Source organism: Neolamprologus multifasciatus, chromosome 6 (genome assembly GCF_963576455.1).
Source record: "Neolamprologus multifasciatus chromosome 6, fNeoMul1.2, whole genome shotgun sequence".
In the NCBI taxonomy this organism is placed as follows: domain Eukaryota; kingdom Metazoa; phylum Chordata; class Actinopteri; order Cichliformes; family Cichlidae; genus Neolamprologus; species Neolamprologus multifasciatus.
In genome coordinates, this window is record NC_140444.1 from 34,697,328 (window position 1) to 34,722,988 (window position 25,661).

A 25,661-nucleotide genomic window follows, 5' to 3' on the forward strand; every position below is an offset into this window, starting at 1 on the left:
AGGAGCCTGCATACACACCATAATGGCCTGGAAAACAAGATCTGGAAGTGAAATCAAACTTCACACTTATAAACAACTATATCATAAGAGTAATAAAGCATTCAACATCAGCAAGACAAGTATCATGTGCAGGTTTTTTCAAATCAGTAAACTACAATTATTTCCATAAACACTGCATCTCTTGTTTTTCTCATGTCAGTTGTCCGCTTCTGCTGAATTCTCTACATGTACTCTTAGAAAAACAAACATTAGCAATACACTGTAAAAAAAACAAAAAAAAAAAACTGTCAAATTTACGGTAAAATACCGTGAAAAAAAATGTGGAATCTGTAAAAGACAATACGGTATACTGGTTTTGTAACCCTAAATTTTAAGGTAGACAACGTATTATTTTACCAAAATCATGATAGAAAAAAAAACATATATTTGTCAATTATACAGCAATTTAATGTAAAAAAAATGCAACTTTCCATAGCTTTTTACAGATATTTGCAGTAAAAAAAGTTATAATATAATAATATTTACAGTAATTTGTTGTTAATTTAACAGTAATAGGATAGACCCTATTATTGTAAATAACTGTAAAAATAACAGAAATATGTTAAACCTTATTAAAACCTTTGACAGTAAAAAACACAGTGAAATTGTATAACAAATTACAGCATTTTATTTTGACCAGATAAATTTTAAGGTAAATTCCTGGCAACCACAGCTGCCGGTATTTTACCGCTAAAAATACAGTACAATATGAGGAACATAAATGGTTTACCGTACATTGTACATTTGCAACCGCTAAATATAGAAAAATCTAAAGATGCTCATATATAACCAAGGTAGTGAATATTACTGATAAACAATGAGAAAATTTGACATACCATTTGAAAACAGACTAAACATATCATTTTCTCTATTCCTACAAAACAGCATAGATCTTGAGAATACAGCATGTGTCCATATATATGTCTGGTAATCCATGGAGGAATGAATAAACATGAAACAAAATATTACCTGCCCCTGACCTATCAACAGTAATGAGTCACTGGGTCCTGCCTTGGTGAAGGAAAGGACTCAGTGGAGTTTCTAATGCGCATGGTGTCGAAGATACAAGCTCTGCAGGAGTACTTCAATGTCCATCAGGAGTTCACTTTGGACTGGCAAGATCCCCGCTGCAGCAAAAAATGGACAAAGTTTGATCAGTGCTTGAGCAAAATGCACAGAAATGAACAAAACGTGCTGCCAAAAACAGATCTAATGATAAATGATTTCTTAAGTGTAAAATATACAGTTCTTAAAGGATAGCTACTGTCAAAATGCAAACTGGGCTGTTTTTTTTTTTTTTACTGTAAACTAGACAAACATATATCTAAAAGCATATGTAACACTGATGAAGTGCCAATGAATCAATACAGGCTAGGTATTGAGTGAAGTATTATGGTTATTATTAATCAGAAGATTTAGGAATGCTACAGGAGCTGATGGGCAGTAATTAATAAACACACACAACACAATATGCTTTTGCAGGTACCATGTATTTAACCGAACCCCAAAGAAAAATAACAAGAAAAGAAAAGCTTAAATAATCACTCCTGCTGCAGCTATTCAATTAACCAAAAACCCAGTGAGGGTGCACAAAACAACTAAGCAAATTCTTCTGGCTTATACCAAGCAATATAGAAAACAGTTCCCCATAAACAACACATGTTGACATCAAAAACACTGATCCACACTGAAGTCCATGAGTTTTATCTGAATGTCCATGAGAGATGTCCAAGCGCTATTGTCCATAAACGGGGGAATGGTGTGTATGAGTGTGAAAATCAGTATATTTGGAAAATGGGGACAGAGCGTCGTCTTTGATAGCTTCCTACCCAACCAGTGGAAGCTCCTAGCCGCTCATTGGCTCGCCATCCTTTTTCATACCCGAAAAGGGTTCACCTGGCCTGCATTAAATAAACAAGGCCAATAAGAAATCACAAGAATAATACAAAAATGTCAGCCAATTAAGCTAAAAACATTAAGTTATTCTTGTTCCTGTGTACACGAATAAATAAACAAACAAACAGTATATTTAACTGAAACATTTCAACTGCTATATACATACTCTATAGCTTCACAGCATTTTTTATTCAACAAATATCAGTCAAATCAAAATCAAATTGTTTGGACCGGCAGCAACCAATTAGCGTCAGCTGGTAGCAATACAAACAATCAATTAAAAGTTCAAACTCACCAATTCCGTTCTGTTCAGTGCACAACAACACTATGGCTCTGGCTCACAGTAATCAGCATCTAAGTTGCATAAGTTAGTGGGTGTTAAAAGAAGCACTAAAACGGGAAAAGCAAGTGTTTGCCAATACAAACCTGCAACAGCTCTGTCACCTGGCTTGCCTCCACGCATCTGACAGGAGGAAGCCGGGACAGGCTTACTATGACCCACATGCCATCCGATTGGCTGAGCAAAGTCATGTGGTTGGAGTCATGTACCTGCGATGCATTCAATGGCAGGAATAAGTGCAGGAAACAGATTTTACTCTGGGTTACACATAATTATGACAAACGAGCCGTTTTTGAGATTGACCGTGATTTTGTTTTGTGGTCAATAGCCAGTGAATGGGAATACTAGGGGGCCGGGGCATAAATTTGAGCGCATCAAAATCGATACAGTAAAAAAAAAAAAAAAAAAAAAAAACAGCCCAGGTTGCGTTTTGGCAATAGTTATCCTTTAAATCTACTTATGTAAAAGTGATACATAGACAACGCAGCCCTAATCACAATCAGAATTTGTTGGAAAACTGTTAGGTTTTGTAATGTTGATTGTCATTTATGCTTAGAAATATCTACTTATATATGCTTAGAGTTTTATAATTAGTCTTAGATTGGTAGAGGTGTATAATCGATTGTGTAGTGATAGGATGTGTGATCTTTAATAGTCTGCAAAGGCTTGGTGTGGATTCCAGAGTGTTCTGGAATCCACACCTACATCCTGGGAGCATGGGAAGAGGTCGTACATTGTTTTATTGTTTTATGGTAGGATTAACGTAGCAATATCTGTTTTAGTCTGAGTGCCTTTTGTTTAGATGAACTGCTGGACTTTCCAGACCAGTAGGTTTAGGGAAGTCATTTATGGGGTCATACTCTGACCCCACACACACACACACACACACACACAATCCTTTGTTCACATGTATACCTATGTAAGATGTTATATGTTAATGACCCTATGCATATTCATGTAACCACAATAAAAGGAGTGCTATGGGGAACCTGGCTGAGAGTCTGATGGAGGTCAAGTGGTGGAACGACACTTGGCTCCAGGCAGGTCTCCCTCATGCATGAGTAACATGAAGAACTTTGCCTACTTTGGGTCTTGCTTTGCTGTGTAATTATATTGTCTTCAACGTTCCAGCGAATAGGTTTAAGCTACAAACCTATCATTAATTGGTCCTTCGAGAGCCGGAGCCCTGGAGTCGACATTCACCGAGGGGAGAAGAGACACGCTGAAAGACTGACGTCAGCCAGAAAGTTCCTGTAGTAAAGTCCCGAGACGTGAGAATTTGTCATCGGGCAGGTGGATTGGCTGTCTGTCTTTTCTCCTCGATGAATGACGATCGGCGGGATTTGAGGCTACATTACACGCTAAGCAATGCCGAGTAAGTTGAGAGAGCGACTCTATAACCGCAGAACTGGGTTAGGGTCCCAGAACTGGGTTAGTGTCCCGAAAAAAGAGGTTTTGGTAAAATCGCCCAAGGGCCCAAGCGTCCGGTGAGTGTCCGGTTTTGAAATCGCCCTGGGTTTGTGTCCCGAGCGTCCCTTCATTGGGTTTTGTCGCGCGACTGGGTTAGGGTCCCACAACTGGGTTAGGGTCCCGAAAGACTGGGTTAATGTCCCGAGCGGTCCGGTGTGAGTCCGGAGTAGGCCTATTTTGTGTTGTTGTTGTTGTTGTTGTTGTGTTTGTGTTTGAGTGTGTTTGTGTGAGCGGGTGCGGAGCAGAACACGTGGTCTGTGACACCGGCTGTTGTTGTTGTCATGGGTTCCTAAGCAACCAAGAGTGCGTCAGAGGGTGACAGATGTTTATGCTGGACTTTGCTCCTGGCAGCGCAAAGTATTTAAATAAAAGAGAGCGACGGCTCCTTAGCTGCGCGGGTTCACGCGAGCACGGTCGCGCGGGTTTCACGCGGACCTGAGCCATGCGGTTAATCGCAGGCTTATGAATGGAAAAGATTCAAATGTTAGAAGTTTTCAGAAAACACACCAGCCTTGAAGAGCGTGTGGAGAAGGCCAGCCCACATCAGCAGCACTTAAGATATGCTCTGGTGAATGGCTTTCCCCCACCCCTTGCTGACACAAAATGTTTATTCTTTAGCTTGCCCTGATCGACAACAGCCTGTGCTCCAGACCATAGATTTAATTTAGGTGGATAAGTGTTAAAAGAATCTGCATTAAGCTTAGGGTTGCTCAAATTCAGTACAATGACATATGAGATGAAGTAAAATAGGCAAATATTTAAACTAATTACGTGCATAGAGGCACTTGACCTGTGTGAAAGACTGTCGTCTTATTATGAGTTATTGTTGAGATATAGAGCACACCTGTGAAAACAACTAATATGCTGAACCCTGTATGAAACAGCTGAAAACTACTTGATGGAGATGCTGAATTGAATATGAAAATGCAAGTCTTTGCCACTGTGGGGCAAAGCACGCAACCACTGTGTGAGGTTGCGTTGTGGTCTCTTCTGAGCTGATGAGCAAGCTACACATTATCAGATCAGGAGCTGGCTGAGAACTCTTCAAAGAGAGGGAAACAGAACTATGATAACTGTGATAACTGGAGTGTGCAGCGTTTCCGTGAGCAGTTTTCCTGTATCTTGACTCATGTGTAGCGTGTTCATAGCATCAGCATCATGTTTTTGTTTATTTGTTTTGTTGGGTTGAAAATAATAAAAAAAACTTGTGATCTCATTTATGGATCACCATAGCACATATCATCAGCCATGTGATTTATTTACGCAGATGAAAAAAGTGAGTGTGAATGTGTCTGACGTCACAGTGTTTTTGTGCGCTGTGTAAAAGTAATTGCCTCTGATTTTGAGAGTGGTGATTCTGCAGGTCACCAGCTATTGTAAAGAAGGAAAAAAAAGAGTGAAAAAGAGACAAAATTTACATTGTAGATGAAAAATAATCATAGGAAAAAGGTTTTGTGTTGATCAGCCAAGAACAACTACAATCTCATTTTCTGCTTTTAAGAAAGGAGAGTTCACAAAAACAGAGAGAGACACGTGTGTTGATTAAGCAGTGATAATAATAATGAACATGTCTTAGTTTGTCACTTTCAGATGAAAAGCAGACCTGAATCAATTTTCCACATGCAGCGGTCGGAAGAAAGTTATAGTTTAAATCATTGGAAACGTTCAGGCCAAGTTTTTGGCTAACTTATTTACAGCTCCATGTGTCTCTCAAACTCACAAGCGAGCTCTCACTCCTCCCTGAAGACAAGGAATGCAGCTCCAAAGAGCAATGACATGGCAGATAAAGAGACAGCAGCAAAGTCCTGAGCAAAGAGTCCCAGCAAGCAGCAGCAGTGTGGACAAACAGCATCAGAGAAGAAGAGCAAACCCATCATCCTGCCTGATTGGTTGAATGGCACTGTGTTTCCAACAAGCTGCAACTTCACTGTGCATGTGACAAGAACTTTTGAGGAGAACTGAGGAGACTGCTGGAGTTTGACATTTGCCACCTTTGGAGTAAAATGGCAAGAAGAGACAGTGAAACACAGGACAAAGCTGAAAGAGAACTGCCGGCTATTGGACTGTTGAAGTGGGAGAGGACAACAGAGTGAGAGCAGTGGTGAGAACACATAGGAATTTTGTTGTTTAATCTGGGAAATCAAAATTTGGGTTAGCAAACCTGGGGAAAAGAAAACTGACTGCTTAAGTTGGAAAATTGTGAAAGAGTCTGAAACACTGCAAAAAGAAACATACAAAATCACACACACAAGCAGAACATGCATTAACCCTACTAACACAAACACAAGAGAGCTCATGAAGATTAGACAACATCTTAAGCATGTGAGTCTGTTTATCATCTTGTCCAAGTCACCTTGTGTGATGCAAAGACCAGTGGACTCATAGCACATTAGTTAAGAAATTATCAAATAATAGCAGAGAAGTGTGTAGGAAAGGCAGCTTTAAGAAAATGCCCTGCTGGAGATGCAGCTCCACAGACATTGATTAAACCTGCCTAATAACACAAACACACATGCAATGAAGATCAGCTTGTTATCTATCATCAGTGTTAAAATAGTGTTAATTTAACAGACACTTGTTATCAAATACTGAATTTATCCAATGCTGACAATTAACTCTCTAGGTTGCAGGACAACAGTTTAACTTTTGTGAAAAAAAAAAAGGATTCTGGTTTGATCACCCAGTGATCAGACAATAAATTTAGTTGTTAATATAGTAAATTGGGAGGTGCTTCCTGCTTGATTGATGCAGCACAAGTAATTTACTGTATGAGGGAAATTCTATTTTTGTGATAACATTTTGAACATGCATTTCTGTTGTCCTGTCATCTTAGTGGGTTAATAGCTGATATGCAAATTAGTTGATCGTTCTTAGATTAAGGAAAGGTGACTGAATTCTAGCACGAGTGAATGAGATGTGTTGGAGTTTGTTGTGTGTTGAGTGGAGGCTCTAAAACACTGAGTTTCCTGTTTTGATGTGCGAGTGAATCCTGTACCTAGATACACAACTCTGAATACGTCAGAACAAACTTCTTTTGTGAAGTGCATGACAACATGTCACATGTTTTATGATGAAGGGAAAAAGGAAAACTGAATAAAATGGGTGTGTGGCCTAAATGAGTGAGAAGCATAGACCTGGGGATTAAACTTATAGCTAATAAGACGTTAGGCTTATGTTGTGTGTTGTGCAGCTGATGGTTGGTTTGGAGTGAATCTAGCTGATGATTTTTCTTTTGTTGTGAAGTTGAGCCTGCCAATTAGTATGATGGTATGATAAACCATGCTAATGGTATGATTTACCCTCCTGAGATGAGGAGTTTGTGTCATGACTCAACAAGGCCTTTTTATTTTGTTACTTTCACCGTGCACTGAAAGTTTTGTTCGATAATCTCTGTTTGAGCAGATCTGCACGATTAGAACAGAAAGCGCTGTACGACACGTCGTCGAGAAAATTGTTACAAGTGAGCTTCTCCACATTAAAATGGGCTCAGGAGAAAGTCACTTATCTGGGGACAATTAGAAAGTAAGTTCCTGCCCAAAAAGGATTCAGCGAGGTAATCCGAGCTAAAGTTCTTCTTTTTCTTTTTGAAATGACGTCATTTTGCTGAGAGTGGAAACTAAATGCGACGATAGGTTCCACTATCAGCAAAGAAAGAATGAATGTATGAATGAATGAGTGAAAGAGAAAAAAAACTGACTGACTGGTAAAAGCTGACAAAAGCTGACAAGACTTGACCACTACTCAAGGTTAACCTCCACCTAGACAGGACAAAAGGGTGGATGAATCTATGTGTGTTTCCCTTTACAGGAGCAAAAAGATGCCAGCAACATTCGAGGTTGCGTGATGATTTAACCTTTTAAATGCCACTTTCTGTGTCTGTGCATCTACCAGGGGTGTTATTCACTACCTTGTGTTGCTCACAGAGGAAACTGTGAGAAAGAGTGTATACATCTGCGCAGTGCTAACATTTGCATTTTCATTTCTACAGCATTATAGTTCTTCATGTGAGTTGATCATGTGATTTATACCAGGACAGCTGGTTGATGTTTTTTCCTACTACAGGATTTCTGGGTTTATGTGTGAAGAAACTGTGTTTACAGGTTATGAGTGGTGATGCTGTTACACTGTGTTTTTGGGAAAATGTGAAGGTTACTTTGACAATGTGAATAACATGTGAGAACTTTCCTGTGTTGAAAACTAGTGTCACTTCTTTCCACAGCTATGGATGGCTAACTTTATGGTCCTTTTATAGCACCTCTGGAACCTGTCGACCTGCGTCTGACCACCGGGATGGTCAATGTGTATTGCTAATGTTTGTTTTTCTAAGAGTACATGTAGAGGATTCGGCAGAAGCGGACAAGTGACATAAGAAAAACAAATAAGTTTTTTGAGCTCCTAGTGATACGTGAGTGGAGTGACTTTGCTTAAGGGAAGTCACCGATTACATTAATGTTAACTGAGTACATGGGATGATCCATGTCTGAGGCAAATTATGGAAATAATTGTAGTTTACTGATTTGAGAAAACCTGCACATGACACTTGTCTTGCTGATGTTGAATGCTTTATTTCTCTTATGATACAATTGTTTATAGGTGTGAAGTTTGATTTCACTTCCAGATCTTGTTTTCCAGGCCATGATGGTGTGTATGCAGGCTCCTGGCGGAGCCAGGTGTTAAGCAAACCTAATATGCAAAACACACTAACATCTTTTATTGCAGGGTTACGGAGCTACTCCAGAGGAGACACCCTGATGTTGCCTGGGACATGATCTAGCTAACCTTTTTTCTTTAAGACAGGAATCTAGGTTTGATGAGTTGACTCATGGGAGTGTCCATGCGTCAAGAGGAGGGGTCCAGGATTAACATGAAACAATGTTTTCTATTATTGTTGCAGTGATTTGTGTGATTAACAGTTCATTTATGGGTATTTTAACCTATGCAAGTGGTGCATCCATGTTCAGATGAGGCTTTGATGGCCTATAAGTGAAGTTCACTGAACTAAAGAATGTGGTTTGATGATTGTTGACATGCTCTCCAAATAGAAGTTTTTCCTCCTAGCAAGGAAATACAGGTGCAGCAGTCAGAGTATTGCTGGAAGGGATCTCCTGAGAAATCTCCAGAGGCCCAGTGAGAAACAAGAACCATTCCAGGCATAGCTGACAGCCCAGGCAGTGGTTGAGGTCAAAGGTCGAGCTGTTTGGGCCCATCATGAGATCAGACTTTGGAGCCACAGCAAGGACCACGAAGCTGCGTTGGAATGAGAACTGTGCCAAGTGGGCTTTCCAGAGGCCAACAGAGGAGATTGTGGACAACAGACGGGCACCTGAATGATGAGGGGAGCGTGCCAAGCTCCATCGACAGCGCAGAGGGAGTCTAAGGATGGCATCGTGATTCTGTGAAAAGCACATGAACTAGAAGCTATGGTGGTGATGGCAGCAGTTTCCTATGAACATCACCTAATGCTGTGTCACTGTACTGTGCATATGATGACACTCTGAAGACTGCTGGGATCATAACAGCAGTAAGATAACTGGACCCAGCACCCTTTCCACAGAGGGGTTTTTCTGCAGAGCATGGACAATGGAGGAGTCATAAGTATCCCCCTCGCAGGACGAAGGCCTGAAGTGAGGTGATGGGGGTTGGTAGAGGCCATAAAACTAGAGTGCTGAAGAGGTCTGCAGCTTTGGAGATAACTGAGACCCATGTTGACAAACGACAAACCCAACTGGTATGTTTGAATGTTTATTCTACATACATTTGGACTCTGGTCCTATGGCCAGTGATGGAAACAACTGGAAGAGACATTCATGACACCCTGCCGAACTAAAACCACTCTGCACAGATGATGGGTGATCACCGCAGAGCTGAGATGTTGTTGAAAATGTTACTTTCTTATTTTAACTATTAAATTAACAATTCATTTGTTTGCTCGTAGGATGCAGTTTGCCATTGGATGAGATCAATGAGGAATGGGATAACTGCTAATACATTTGTTAAACTGTGTACTTTTACAGTAATTTAGGGTGATTGACATATGCTGTGTATAAAAATGTTTGTATTTACACTGTCAGACATGAGGTGATCATAACTGGGAACTTTTCTAGCATAAAGGCCAAAAAGGGGGGACTGTTAGGTTTTGTAATGTTGATTGTCATTTATGCTTAGAAATATCTACTTATATATGCTTAGAGTTTTATAATTAGTCTTAGATTGGTAGAGGTGTATAATCGATTGTGTAGTGATAGGATGTGTGATCTTTAATAGTCTGCAAAGGCTTGGTGTGGATTCCAGAGTGTTCTGGAATCCACACCTACATCCTGGGAGCATGGGAAGAGGTCGTACATTGTTTTATTGTTTTATGGTAGGATTAACGTAGCAATATCTGTTTTAGTCTGAGTGCCTTTTGTTTAGATGAACTGCTGGACTTTCCAGACCAGTAGGTTTAGGGAAGTCATTTATGGGGTCATACTCTGACCCCACACACACACACACACACACACACAATCCTTTGTTCACATGTATACCTATGTAAGATGTTATATGTTAATGACCCTATGCATATTCATGTAACCACAATAAAAGGAGTGCTATGGGGAACCTGGCTGAGAGTCTGATGGAGGTCAAGTGGTGGAACGACACTTGGCTCCAGGCAGGTCTCCCTCATGCATGAGTAACATGAAGAACTTTGCCTACTTTGGGTCTTGCTTTGCTGTGTAATTATATTGTCTTCAACGTTCCAGCGAATAGGTTTAAGCTACAAACCTATCAAAAACATATTTAAGTTTCCTATTGATTTATCAGAGAACTTGAAGTTAATGGCTGAATGCATGGTGATGAGACCTATCATTCAATCTACATTTTATAGCGTATGAAACTGCTCACCTGGACATGAACCTGAGCTCGGCTGATTAAGATTAGTGTCTCCTGTCCATCTTTCTTTAGCAAAACTTGAATAATACCACTGCTTACCTCTTATTGAATCTTTGGGTGCAGACTTAATTGAAGAGCCTCGTATAAACAGGCAGGGTGTGATGTTTAGGGAAACCAAAGAATACAGGCGCCATCATTTCTGCCAGAAGACTCATGGTGTGCAACGAAGCTTTCATTGTGGACTGGCTAGATACCTTCTGCATTCAGAAAGAAAACAAGAAGGGCATACACCATAAACAATAATAACTGACAAAAATAATGAGACAAGAAATGAAAGCAACAAAATAAGTGCAAATCAAGTTTCCCTGTGTTGCAGTGTAGCTGAATGTTTTTCAACAATTTGATTTACGGTAAAACACATACCAAATATTTCCAGCCAAGGTTTGTTTCAATCTTCAGCATGTTTTTCCTGCCATTGTCTTGAAACCGTTTCATCTGTCCCTCTCATTCAATGCTGTTTACAAAAACAAAACAGCAATATTGTAAAGGGAAAAAGGAAAATGAATTTAATGGGGGAAAAAAAGAAAAAAAGATTATGACCTGAAATCTCACCATTTCCTGAGAGTCACAGGTCCTTTGAGTATCCTTATGGTTTCTGCTCAAATTCAGTGTCTGAAAAGGGCAGGAACAAAACAAACCTTTTTAATCATAATAAAGACAAAATAAGATTTAGAGACAGTGCCACATCATAAGCCAAAACTCCCTCAAAGATATCATGACCTAGACATGGTGGCAAGCCTGGCATACAAACGTTGAAATATTTCAGTGAATTGAACATTGACCTGAACTTCACTCCTTTGACGTCTGGTGTATTGTCAATCTGGAGGCGATCAACAGCAGAGTTGTAGTTCTCTTTGGTATGTTCTGGTCCACACAGATTTGGGTCAGCACCCTGAAATTCAGATTTCGTTATCAGGCAGTACCTGCAGAAGTGCTTTGAAGAACTAAAGTTTTCAGTGAAGCCACCAATACAGTGAGAACCCAGATTATCACCAGCAATGCAAAACAAAGTTCCTTTGACTCTAGTTTCATCTGATGCAACAATCCCACTGTCCTCCAATTCTTTCAAGTCTGCCAGTAATTCAGAGAACACATTAGCATGACCAAACTCTTTAAAATCTTTCTCCCTGCACAGTAAGACAAGAGACATGTGATCTGTGTCTGAGCGTACATGAAGTGGCAAGTTTGCCACTGACGCATATACAGCTAATACCTTGTGTTTTGTCCTTGCAGAGCCTAAAGGGTTAACGACTTCAAAGGCATCCTGGTAGAGTACTAGCTTGAGACATGATGGGTTTTGACCAAAAAAATCATTTGATTTAAACAGCTTACTATCACTTATGTCACACAGAACATCAGCAGGAGGCTCAGTAGAGGGCTCTTCTGATTTCTGCCACAGATCAGACTCTAGCAGACATCTCAAAGTCTCTCTTAAAGGCACATAATAGGCAAACCTATCTTTTCTGTTTTCATCTCTCCCTAAAAATATTTTCTTTGGTTCCACATAGTTGAAGGCTTTTTTAAAGGTCTGAGCTCTGGAGTGCACTGTCCTCAATGGCCCGGTATGACATGCAGAAAAAAGATCATAGCTTTTGACAGACTCGCAAACTTTGTTGATGTCCTCCTCTGATAATGATGTGTCATCTTTTAACAGTGATGCAAGTTTACCCAAACTGTATGTCTGTCCCAACTCATGTATGTTCTGCATTTCCTCCACAATGTTCTGTATGGTTGAAGCAGGCAGTAGAAACTGACCCTGCAATTTTAAGTAGAATAGTGAAACGTTTCTCAGAAAAAGATCACAGAATTCAGGGGGCATTTCCATGTTATCTTCATCTGTAATAGACTGTGCAGCAGGCTCAGAAATCAAGGGTACAAAGTCATCTGATGTGGTTGGAACAGATGATGATTGACATGCAGACTCTCTATATAAATCACCAATGCTGCTGTCTGAAAACTCTCTGTGTTTATGTGACATGTGAGCAGTAAAAGATGATTTAACTCTAAAGGTATTTGTGCATCCTCTTACTGGACAAGTGACCACCTGTCCTTCCACAATATGGCTCTTCAGATGAGCTATTAACTCTTTAGAGTTCTGACACTGACGTTCACACATCGCCATTGCACATGTAAACGAAGAAACCACCGCCACACCAGTGACATGGGTGGGGGCAGAGTGTCTTCGGTAAAAATGAGCCTTAAACGCGCCATACCTGGTGTATGTCTGCTTGCAGCCTGCTTCAATACACCGAAAGAAACAACATGGCTCATTCAGATGCAGTTTACAATGAAGCACGTAGCCCCTTGATGACTGAACTACCTTACCACAGAAATTACAGGTTAACATAACTCCATGTACTTTGGTAATTCCTCCATAGTGAATTAAGCACGCCCAACACAGAAACTAATCCAGAGCAATGCTTCCCTCGCAACAGTAATGCTAACTCAACTCACAAATGCTAACTAAATTCACAACCTCACTCATGAAAAACGAACTGCTAAAATTATCTATAAACGCTGGGCTGGTGGATTTTTATAACAGAGATAATTTGAAGTTGCATGTACTCACCTCACCTCGAACTAATTGTAAGCTGCCAGGATGTCTACAAATTCCGAAGATGCTGTGGTCCAAGCAGCAATAAATGGCGCTAAAATATGAGTTCAAAACTGTGTCCGTTAGCGAAGCCAACTTGAGTCTCCTGCATGAAAAAAAGAGCGGTTGGCACACAGCTCAGCAGGGCGCCGCGCTATTGGTCATTTTCAGGTGACGTCATCCCGCAATGTAATGCCGCTCTTTGTTTCTTTAGGAGGAGGTTCGAATTTGATCAGAAGTCACGTCTGCAGAGCGCTGCAGCCACGTCTTGCCTTGCTTCCCTTTTTTTGGTGAAATGGTTCGCTCATACTGCACAATGTTGCTACCAGATTTTTTTTTTCTCTGCAATTCAAACGTAAAACGTCTGTACACAGTTTACCAGCAGTTTAGCTACCAATCAACAGCGATCACACAAACTCAAAATTTAAGGCGGACCCACTTAAGGTGGTCTGATAATATGGCGTGAAACACAACAACATAAAGTTGTTTTAAAATAATAATTAAAAAAGATTATTGAAATCAATTTTATTCACAACCATGAACTTTATTTTTAACATCTTCTTTTGCTGTTGATTTTTTTTTTATCAGAAGGTTAACAATGATATACTGCAGGCTTAACTTTTAATCTGTATATCAGTATCTGAATTTTAAAATAAAAAAAAAATACTATCAATTTTACTGTCTTTCACTGCTGATATTTGCTTTTTTTTTTTTTTTTAAATGGTATTTACTGGTTGTATTATTACGGTGGACCCTATTTTTTTAACATCTTGCTTCTGTAAAAATGAATGTTTTTGTTTGCTTAAAAATCTACAGCTTTATACTGTGAATTCCAATGTGCACAACCCCAAAAGATGTAGTTTTACTCAAATAATACCGTAAAATCTAAGTTTTTCAGACATTTTCAACATTACAATATTTAATTGTAAAATGTATGCATATTTATTTGTTTTCACAGAAAATATATATAATTTCAACATTTTATTACAGTAAAAAGTTTTATCCAGTCTCACAATTAATGGTTATTCAATCTATTTAATACAGTAAAAGGAAGTTTTTGGTTTTACGCTCCATTACCGTTGGAATTTGACGGTGTTTTGCTGTATATTTTACTGACTTTTGTTACAGTGTACACATTGACCATCCCTGTGGTCAGACGCAGGTCGACAGGTTCCAGAGGTGCCATAAAAAGACCATAAAGTTAGCCATCCATAGCTGTGGAAAGAAGTGACACTAGTTTTCAACACAGGAAACACAGTGTAACAGCATCACCAACTCATAACCTATAAACACAGTTTCTTCACACATAAACCCAGAAATCCTGTAGTAGAAAAACATTAACTAGTTGTCCTAGTATAAATCACATGATCAAGTCACATGAAGAACTGTAATGCTGTAGAAAAGAAATGTAAATGTTAGCGCTGCGCGGGTGTATACACTCTTTCTCACAGTAATCTCTGTGAGCAACACAAACCCATGAATAACACACCCCTGGTAGATTCACAGACACAGAAAGTGGCATTTAAAAGTTAAATCGGTATGCAACCTCGGATGTTGCTGTCATCTTTCTGCTCCTGTGAAAAGAAACACATAAATTCATCCACCCTTTTGGCCTGTCTAGGTGGAGGTTAACTTTGAGTCGTGGTCAAGTCTTGTCAGGTTTTATCAGTCAGTCAGTTTGTTTTTATTTCCATTCATTCATTCATTCATTCATTCATTCATCCATTCTTTCTTTGCTGATAGTGGAAACTATCGCCGCATTTGATTTCCACCCTCAGCAAAATGACGTCATTTCAAAAGAAAAAGGAGAATTTTAGATTGGATTACCTCGCTGAATCCTTTTTGGGCAGGGACTCTCATTTTCTAATTGTCCCAAATAAGTGACTTTCTCCTGAGCCCATTTTAATGTGGAGAAACTCACTTGTAACAATTTTCTTGACGACGTATCGTATAGCGCTTCTAATCGTGCAGATCTGCTCAAACAGAGATTATCGAACAAAACTTTCAGTGCACTGTGAAAGTATCAAAATAAAAAGGCCTTGTTAAGTCATGACACATGCTCCTCATCTCAGGAGGGTAAATCATACCATTAGCATGGTTTATCATACCATCATACTGATTGGCAGGCTCAACTTCACAACAAAAGAAAAATCATCAGCTAGATTAACTCCAAACCAACCATCAGCTGCACAACACACAACATAACCCTAATATGTTATGAGTTTAATCCCCAAGTCTGTGCTTTTCACTCATTTGGGCCACAGATCCATATTATCCAGTTTTTCTTTTTTCCCGTCATCATAAAACGTGTGACATGTCATCAGCTATTTCACAAAAAACGTTTGTTCTTATGTATTCAGAGTTGTGTATCTAGGTACAGGATTCACTCGCACATCAAAACAGGAAACTCAGTGTTTTAGAGTCTCCACTCTAACAAACTCCAACACATCTCATTCACTCGTGCTAGAATTCAGTCACCTTTCCTCAATCTAAGAACGATCAACTAAATTTGCATATCAGCTATTAACCCACTAAGATGACAGGACAACAGAAATGCATGTTCAAAATGTTATCACAAAAATAGAATTTCCCTCATACAGTAAATTACTTGTGCTGCATCAATCAAGCAGAAAACATCTCCCAATTTACTATATTAACAACTAAATTTATTGTCTGATCACTGGTTGGTCAAACCAGAATCTTTTTCCCCCACAAAAGTTAAACTGTTGTCCTGCAACCTAGAGAGTCAATTTTTTGCATTGGATAAATTCAGCATTTGATAACAAGTGTCTGTTAAATTCACACTATTTTAACACTGATGAGAGATAACAAGCTAATTTTCATTGCATGTGTGTTTGTGTTATTAGGCAGGTTTAATGCATGTCTGTGGAGCTGCATATCCAGCAGAGCATGTTCTTAAAGCTGCCTTTCCTACACATTTCTCTGCTATTATTTAATCATTTTGTAACTGATGTGCTATGAGTCCACTGATCTTTGCATCACTTCTCATCACACTAAGTGACTTAGACAAGATGGTAAACAGACTCACATGCTTAAGATGTTGTCTAATCTTCATGAGCTCTCTTGTGTTTGGAAGTGTTAGTAGGGTTAATGCATGTTCTGCTTGTGTGTGTGTGATTTTGTATATGTTTCTTTTTGCAGTGTTTCAGACTCCTTCACAATTTTCCCACTTAAGCAGTCAGTTTTCTTTTCCCCAGGTTTGCTAACCCAAATTTTGATTTCCCACTTTAAACAACAAAATTCCTCTGTGTTCTCACCACTCCTCTCACTCTGTTGTCCTCTCCCACTTCAACAGTCTCCTTCAGCTTTGTCCTGTGTTTCACTGTTTCTTCTTGCCATTTTCTCCAAAGGTGGCAAATGTCAAACTCCAACAGTCTCCTCAGTTCTCCTCAAACGTTCTTTTCACATGCACAGTGAAGTTGCAGCTTGTTGGAAACACAGTGCCATTCATCCAATCATTCAGGATGATGGGTTTGCTCTTCTTCTCTGATGCTGTTTGTCCACACTGCTGCTGCTTGATAGGTCTCTTTGCTCAGGACTTTGCTGCTGTCTCTTTATCTGCCATGTTATTGCTCTTTGGAGCTGCATTCCTTGTCTTCAGGGAGGAGTGAGAGCTCGCTTGTGAGTTTAAGAGACACATGGTGCTGTAAATAAGTTAGCCAGAAACTTGACCCGAATGTTTCTAATGATGTTAAACTATAACTTTCTTCCGACCGCTGCATGTGGAAAATTGATTCAGGTCTGCTTGTCACCTGAAAGTGACAAACTAAGACATTTTCATTATTATTATCACTGCTTAATCAACACACACAACTCTCTCTCTCTCTGTTTTTGTGAACTGTCCTTTCTTAAAAGCAGAAAATGAGATTGTGGTTGTTCTTGGCTGATCAACACAAAACCTTTTTCCTATGATTATTTTTCATCTACAATGTAAATTTTGTCTCTTTTTTACTCTTTTTTTTTTCTTTTTTTTTTTTCAATAGCTGGTGACCTGCAGAATCACCGCTCTCACAATCAGAGGCAATTACTTTTACACAGCGCACAAAAACACTGTGATGTCAGACACATTCACACTCACTTTTTTCATCTGCGTAAATAAATCATTTGGCCAATGGCATGTGCCATCGTGATCCATAAATATGATCACAAGTTTATTTAACTATTTTTCAACCCTCCAAAACAAATAAACAAAAACATGATGCTGATGCTATGAACACACACATGAGTCAAGATGCAGGAAAACTGCTCACGGAAACGCTGCACACTCCAGTTATCACAGTTATCATAGTTCTGTTTCCCTCTCTTTGAAGAGTTCTCAGCCAGCATCTGATCTGATAATGTGTAGCTTGCTCATCAGCTCAGAAAAAAACAAAACGCAACCTCACACAGTGGTTGCGTGCTTTGCCCCACAGTGGCAAAGACTTGCACTTTCATATTCAATTCAGCTTCTCCGTCATGTAGTTTTCAGCTGTTTCATACAGGGTTCAGCATATTAGTTGTTATTATAGGTTTGCTCTATATCTCAGCAAAGTCTCATCCAGGATGACAAGTTTTCAAACAGGTCAAGTGCCTCTATGCACTTAATTAGTTAAAGTATTTACCTATTTTACTTCATATGTCATTGTACTGAATTTGAGCAACCCTAAGCTTAATGCAGATTACTTTCAACAATTAACTACCTCACATCATGACTGACTGAGGTGCCTCTTCATATTAATATTATTTTATCATTAACACCAGTTTACAGGTTGTTATCCTTGCTATTATTAGTATGAATACATTAAAGATAAGTTGTAATTTAATTTTGCCGTTCGTTTATTTTTCATTATTCAGTCGGGTCTGTTTCCAACCCTTTTTAAACTACTTTAAACTACTTTGATCTCCATGTATAAACACTAATTTGTCCGGCGCCTGGACATTTTTCTCTAGCCACTGCTCGTCAGCAGTGAGTTTGGTGGGCTGATTACCCATTATCACACAACTGCAGGGCCGTCTCTGGCACGAGACGCAGGGGTGGTTGCTGACACGCCCTTCTACTCCCTGCTAATCAGGAAGCGGTGTCAGTTTTATGGGATGAAACCCAACCTTTCCCCTTTGTCACCAGTACTTGAGCTCCTTACAGTAAATAAAAAGACAGTAACAAAGGAAGTAGTTCAGCATCTTACTGTGCTGTAAAAAAAATTAACTTACTTCCGACACACAGAAAACAGACATTTATACACAGTCGCGCAGATCCTTACGGCGGATCACTCCTAAACCCTTACGGCGGGTGAGACCTTTAACGTGTTTTACTTTACAATCCTTTCGGCGGATTAGTCCTATGAGCTCTTGCAGTGGGTCAACCTTATTACACGTAGAAATCCGTACAGTGGATTAGACTGTCAACCCTTTCATTTTACGCGAGTGTGATTTGAGTGGAATCTTTACCTTCCAAGATCTCTCTGTCTATGTTTGAGGTCTTACACTGGATCCCAGCGTCGTGGACCGCTTAACCGGCCTGGACCCGAATTTTTTTTACGTTCCAGGGCTTTCGCTCCTTCCTTGAGGAGGCTGTCGACAGTCTGCGGTACGGCCCCCCGACGGCGATAGGATACAGGTAGATCTCTTGTTTGGAGTCACAACAATAGAGTTGCTTTTTCCAACTCCGACTCGGAGGACCAAGAAATGTAAGGAGATAAACCTCAGGAAAGCAAAGAACCACGGGCCCAGAATTAATTCATGTACATGGACGATTACCTGACACCTTCCGTCGACTACAGAAAGTGTAGGCAAAAGCGCGCCAGGCATTCGCTCAGAGTTTATTATATACTGTCCTCTCACGTAACACTCATGGGTGGAGTACAAGTTTGGAAAAAACAACTTCTTATCTGCTGCTTGCATACGAGGCTGCACAGGATGCAGCCTTGCAAGACGAAGAGGAACAAGTTGATTAACGATCTTGTAGTGGGTTAAAACAATACATGTGGGTGTTTGTCTAAACTTGAGCAGACACTTTGTTTTTGCTGACACGCTATGTACAGGCATTACTGTGCAATTTAAATAAAGCTAAACATAAAGGTAAAATCTTTTCACAGTATGACACGCCATATAAATGACCACATAAACGCAGAGAGTAGAGGTACTATAAATGACACTATTCTTTATGAGACTGTGAGAAAATTTCTAATCCTTGGCATATGACTCTGTATGACACAGATTTTATTGTTTTTAATTCTAATTATCATTTCATACATTTTTATTTTGCGCTATTTGTTCTCATTTTATTATTATTTATTCTTATTTATTTATTTTGGGTAAATCTTTTTTTTTTTTTTTTAACTTATTCATGTATCATTTTTGGCATGCCAAGTGTACAGCACTTTGTGTTCAGCTGTGTTTTTCTGAAAGTGCTATATAAATAAATTGCTTGCTTGCATGCTTAATACTTTGATTTAATTTTGGATGAATTGTTTTCCCAAATGCTGCCAAAAGCCAGGTTTTACTGATAAATCTTTGCTTGATGGGGGGACTTTAAATGTTTTCTTCTCTCTGCTCCTTTTCTTTTTATACTGACCTTATTTATTTTATCTGGCAGTCAAGTCAGGTGTGCATGCTGTTTGTGAGGCAAAGCAGAGGGAAAGGAGGGATTATAAATGCACAAGGGGCTGATTAGACCATGAGACACAGGAGGGCGCAAAAGTAAAGATGAAAGCCAAACTAAACCAAACCAAACTTTGTCCACCACTTGGTGAGTAGTTGGCATCCTACATGCAAACTGCAGGTGACCATGGCAATCTGATTGCAACCAAAGTAATCACAATCAGTGTTGGTCCAGTTACTTGAAAAAAGGAATCAGTAACTAATTACTGATTACTTATTTTCCCCCAAAAGTAATCCTGTTACTTTACTGATTACTTATTTTCAAAAGTAATTCGTTTTTTAGTTACTTTTAAAAAACATGATTTACAACCTGAATAGGTAATAAAGCAATAGATCTTTCAGCCCAATTCTACTTTTTCTGCGTAATCCACCATATAAAATGTAATCAAATGAAAAAGTCTCTTTTTAAAACTAGTTTTATTAGTTTTAATCTTTTAACTTTGTGCATCAAGCAAAAATTAAATCATATGCAACATTGTCTGACTGGAAGAAATTTGTTTAACATTTAAACCTGTTTTCTGCACATTCCAGCACATAAAATTAAATAGTTTTTTGTGTTTACACTCACTCTTTCAAATAGATGCAAGTAAAACACAGCAGAAAAAAAATCAAATCAAATCAAAGACTCAGTGGTCCTGTTGCTCTATTTTCCCCTGCTTAGCAGGAGTTAGGCAGGCAGAGGTTTGCCCTGGTGCAGGTGTGCCACATGTCAGTGGAAGAATCTTGGAGTTTCTCTGTGAATTTCGCATTCCCGTGGCAGCGTACTCGGTGCTTGCTCGGTAGTTTAGGGGGTTTTTCGCTGTAAAAAGAAGTTTTCTTCCCATGCAGTGTACAGCGGACACTAATGTTTTTGTCACTTTTTATGGAATCAAACTCGAAGTAAGGTCAGTACTTCCACGCTTTAAACGCTGCACAGTCGTTCTCTCTCCCGCACTCGTTATATTATCCATTTTTGATCTGCACACAGCTGTTGCCACGAACGACGCTTACATCATTGTCACGAGACACTCTCGCAAACGAAATCACGGTTTAGTAACGTAGTAACGCAGTAACACAGCGTGCTAACGGGAAAGTAACAGTAATCTAATTACCTTTTTTGCAATAGTAATCCCTTATTTTACTCGTTACTTGAAAAAAGTAATCGGATTATGCGTTATTGCCCATCTCTGGTCCACATACAGAAAGTGTCATAGAAAGATTTAAGGTATCATGCCACATTTGACCTCTGACCTCTTGTTCATTGTTTTATTATTATTAAATTAAGAGTCAAAGTGAAAGACAAATTTGAAACTTTGTTACTTACTACCGTTGTTTGGAATAGATAGGAATATAGAGAATTATATATTTTTATTTAAAGACAGCGTTGTCAAGAGAAAGAGAATGACCTGCCTAGTTAATAGGAAATATACTTTACTATGATATATAATAAGCTCAAGTTATTCATGTACTTTATTATTAAACATTTAAACAATGACATGAATGTTACACATGTAGTATATCTGCATATCTGTGTAAATCAAAAAGAATTATGTCAAGTATAGTAAAGTGGGTTTCATCAGGACAAAATAAAAGCCCTTGCACTTGTTTTTATTTCAATACAAATTTCTTAAAGAAGGACAAAAAAAAAAAGGAAATAAATAAATACAAAATATCACACTATTGCCCTTTAATTAGTTTTAAAAACCTGACATCTTTGCAGACCACAACTAGAAAGATAAGCACATCGGATTCAGATTTGATTTAAACTCACATCAGTCAGTCTCTAGAAGTCTAAAAAGTCTGTTTCTACCATTAAACATCCAATATACTCAACTTCCCAGAAAGTTTTGACTTCACGTGTGAAAATAGGAACGATTTTTGTTTGTTTTGTACCACGAGATCAGCTCAGATATTAACCTGGATAGCATTCAGCCCATGTTTAAACAAAATGTGGCATTTTCTGCTATTTCCTGTCAGGACAAATGGAAATGAAAATGTAATTTGCTTTAATATGATGGAACTAAAAAAGCTTGATTTTCATCACTGACTGAGAATTTTGGATCTGTCTCCCAGCCTGGCTGTCCTGATTACGATGATGTATAAACCTTCAGCTGAGGAATAGATGCCAAAAGCCAAGAAGACCATAGAATTGTGCTCATTTAGCTGTCAGTAGACGACATGAAGAGAGCTGATACTGAGATGTCTTTATTTCCTTGATGCCTTGTTGGCATGTTGAGTTATTGCCTTCCCCGTGTAATGTTTGCAAGTTTTAATTTTGACTTTGTGAAATTCCCTCATCTCTGTGGTGAGAAATAACTTTGCTATTGCAGAGCTAAATTATTCAACAAGTTAATACCTTCACAGCGAGGTCACCTGAGACACGAGAAATCCATTTTCATGTTATTTAATGTACCTCGGTACAATGACAGTCCTGTAATGAAGTGCCTAATTTAAAATGTAACATCACCTATTGGTGAAACGAGCTTAGATTATAGGACTCACATGTTTTCATTTGTAGTCTTTAAAACCTGTCTCTACCCATCTAGTATTAATTCTTTCTGGGATACAAGTTAAGTATGTATATTATGCACACACACAAACACACATGCAGCTATTACACATTTCTTGTTTTTATACCTAAGATGAATTATTGTTGAATGAAGACATTTTTCAAACACATGTAAAATGTGGCCAATTGTATTTATTGGGTAAAGGAAAATGTAGAAGGGGGAAAAGAGGTAAAAAAAAAAAAAAGGGGGGGGGGATAGAAAACCCCAACAATCCCCTCTGAGCAAGCACCAGGCGACAGTGGATAGGAAAAACTCCTTTAAAGTGAAAGAAATCTAAAGGAGAAACCTATGGCAGAACCAGGCTCAGGAGGGGGCAGTCAACTGCCGGGACTGGTCGGGGGGTGAGGGTGAAAAAAGAAAAGGAGGGAGGGGAAGGGGGAAAATTAAGTTGGAATAAAGGTGGAGGAAGACAAGGTTACATCAGGTGAGAAGCAGCAGTGTCCCTCCTCCAGAACCAGAAGAAGTGTTTTTTCTTCTTTTTAAGATATTCTTCGACGAGCACCTTCTTCTCAATGATGAGGGTTTTCAGCTCATCCATTGTTTCTGTGTTTTCTTTCTCAAGTTTGTTGCATCTTTTCACCATGTCTTCTAATTGTTCTTGTTTTTCTTCAAGCTTGTCTTTCAGTTCTTTAACTGTTGCCTCCTCTATTCGCTTTGCCTTGTGCACATCTGTATTTCTCTGTTCTACTTTCTTGTGCATGTCTTCCAACTGCTGGTTTCTCTTCTGGATTTCCTGAAGTCTACACTGCAGGTCTTTATGTGTTTTCTGTTGTTCTTGCTTTTGCACCTGGATTTCAGTGTTTTTGCACTTCAAGTTCTTTGAAAGTTCCTCAAGTTCAGTATTTTTTCTCAGCATTTCATTGATGCTACTCTGCATCGCTGAGCATTGTTTTTCCATTTCTTTCTTTTCTCCGTCCAGTACAGTTGTTTTGTACCTGGTTTCATTATACAATTCTTGGAGTTCTTGAATTTTCCTCTGGAGAATAAGTTTTTCTTCTTCCTGTTGCATTTTCTGTTGCTCTCTCTCTTGAATGAACTCTTTATTTCCATGCACTTTTTTATCAAGCCTGATTTGGAGCCCTCTGTGTTTTTCCTCCATCTCTTCAAGCTTGGAGTCCATTTCTTTCTGTTTCGTTTCCAGTTGCTTCTTGTCTTGAAGCAACTGTTGATTTTTGTGCAGAGTTTTGTCATGCTTCACCTGCAGCGCTTTGTATTTTTCCTCCATGCCTTTGAGTTTGCTCTGCATGTCTCTCTGCTCTGTGGGCTGTTGTTTCTTGTCTTGGAGGATCTCTTTATTTCTCTCCAGAGCTTCATCAAGAATTACTTGCAAGCCTTCGTTGTGCTTCTCGATGTTCCTCAGCTTGCAATCCATTTCTTCCTGTTGTATTTTCTGTTGGTCTTTCTCGTCAAGCAACTCTTTATTTTTGAGCAGTGTTTCCTCAAGAGTTATTTGGAGCATTTTCAATTTTTCCTCCAAGACTTCAACCTTGGAGTCCGTTCCTTTCTCGAGCATTTCCCGTTGCTCTCTCTCTTGAATGAACTCTTTATTTCTGTGCACTTTTTTATCAAGCCTGATTTGGAGCCCTCTGTGTTTTTCCTCCATCTCTTCAAGCTTGGAGTCCATTTCTTTCTGTTTCGTTTCCAGTTGCTTCTTGTCTTGAAGCAACTGTTGATTTTTGTGCAGAGTTTTATCATACTTCACCTGTAGGGCTTTGTATTTTTCCTCCACGCCTTTGAGTTTGCTCTGCATGTCCCTCTGCTCTTTGGGCTGTTGTTTCTTGTCTTGGAGGATCTCTTTATTTCTCTCCAGAGCTTCATCAAGAATTACTTGCAAGCCTTCGTTGTGTTTCTCGATGTTCCTCAGCTTGCAATCCATTTCTTCCTGTTGTATTTTCTGTTGGTCTTTCTCGTCAAGCAACTCTTTATTTTTGAGCAGTGTTTCCTCAAGAGTTATTTGGAGCATTTTCAATTTTTCCTCCAAGACTTCAACCTTGGAGTCCGTTCCTTTCTCGAGCATTTCCCGTTGCTCTCTCAGTTGCTTCTTGTCTTGAAACAACTGTTGATTTTTGTGCAGAGTTTTATCATACTTCACCTGCAGCGCTTTGTATTTTTCCTCCATGCCTTGGAGTTTGCTCTGCAGGTCTCTCTGCTCTGTTGGCTGTTGTTTCTTGTCTTGGTGGATTTCCTTAAGTTTTCCTAGAGCTTCGTCAAGCTTTTCTTGGAGCTCTTGATTCTTCTTGAGCATTGTATCCCCTTTAATGCTCTCTTTTTTCTCCTTTTGGAGCAGATCTTTAATTTTTTCCAAAGCTTCATCAAGCTTTTCTTGGAGCTCCTGATTCTTCTTATCTTGGAGAGCCCATTGTTTCTCCTCAATAATACCCTCTTTTTCTTGAAGCTGGTAGGATAATTTTTCTAATTCAGTGCTCTTTCTCTCATTTTCTTCCGTCAGGATCTTAATCTTCTCTCTGTTCATGAGATTTTCATTTTGCATTTCTTCCAATCGCTGTTCCTCTAATTCTACCTGTTCGTCCCAAGGAAGAGAGCTGATATAAGGGTCTAGGGACTCATACCACGGAATAGAGCTGGGGTCAACTTCTTGTCTTTCTTGATCTTTCTGAGACATGTTGGAGTCTGTATACCGTGACTACAAAAAGGATCCAAATGTTTCAAAATGTTTTACTGGCGAACGTTTGAATGCTGCTAACATAAGTGCTGCAAATAACGGACTAAAAGTTGTACATCCTCACCCCTATTTAAGGATTCATGACGATCAAAGCTTCAAAGGATCAAAGCTTTAGAGGATTGTGACATCAGAATTCCATAAGTCACATGACATTTTTGAATGAGGTCATATTTTTGTTTGAATCTTTTTAAATAACATCAACATTCCGTAAGCCAATGAGGTTCTGAATGAGGATAATGTTTTTGCCTGGAAAATTACCAATGAAGTTTCAATCCCTGTTACTTTTGTAAAAAAAATTAAAAAAAATAAAAAATAAAAAAAAGTGTTATTGCAATAACATACAAAGTGAGTAAAGAAAGTAAGTAAAAGGTAAAAGTACAGTTTTATTTATATAGTACGGTGGCCCTGAGAGGCCAAACGGACTGCAACTTCAGAAAACACTTGCAAAAAGAAAAATGCTGCAAAAAGAAAAATGCTACAAAAAGAAAAACACTTGCAAAA

At 39.0% G+C, this 25,661-nt stretch overlaps 1 long non-coding RNA gene across 1 annotated transcript; it reads right to left on the reverse strand.

Moving 5' to 3' along the window:
• Nucleotides 1–10,519: 10,519 nt before the first annotated feature.
• LOC146517479 (uncharacterized) lies at nt 10,520–13,514 on the reverse strand. Its single transcript, XR_014874771.1, has 5 exons — nt 13,245–13,514; nt 11,458–11,567; nt 11,228–11,287; nt 11,039–11,129; nt 10,520–10,872 (listed from the first exon to the last, which is right to left on the reverse strand). It is a non-coding gene; the product is annotated as an uncharacterized LOC146517479 (long non-coding RNA).
• Nucleotides 13,515–25,661: the final 12,147 nt, after the last annotated feature.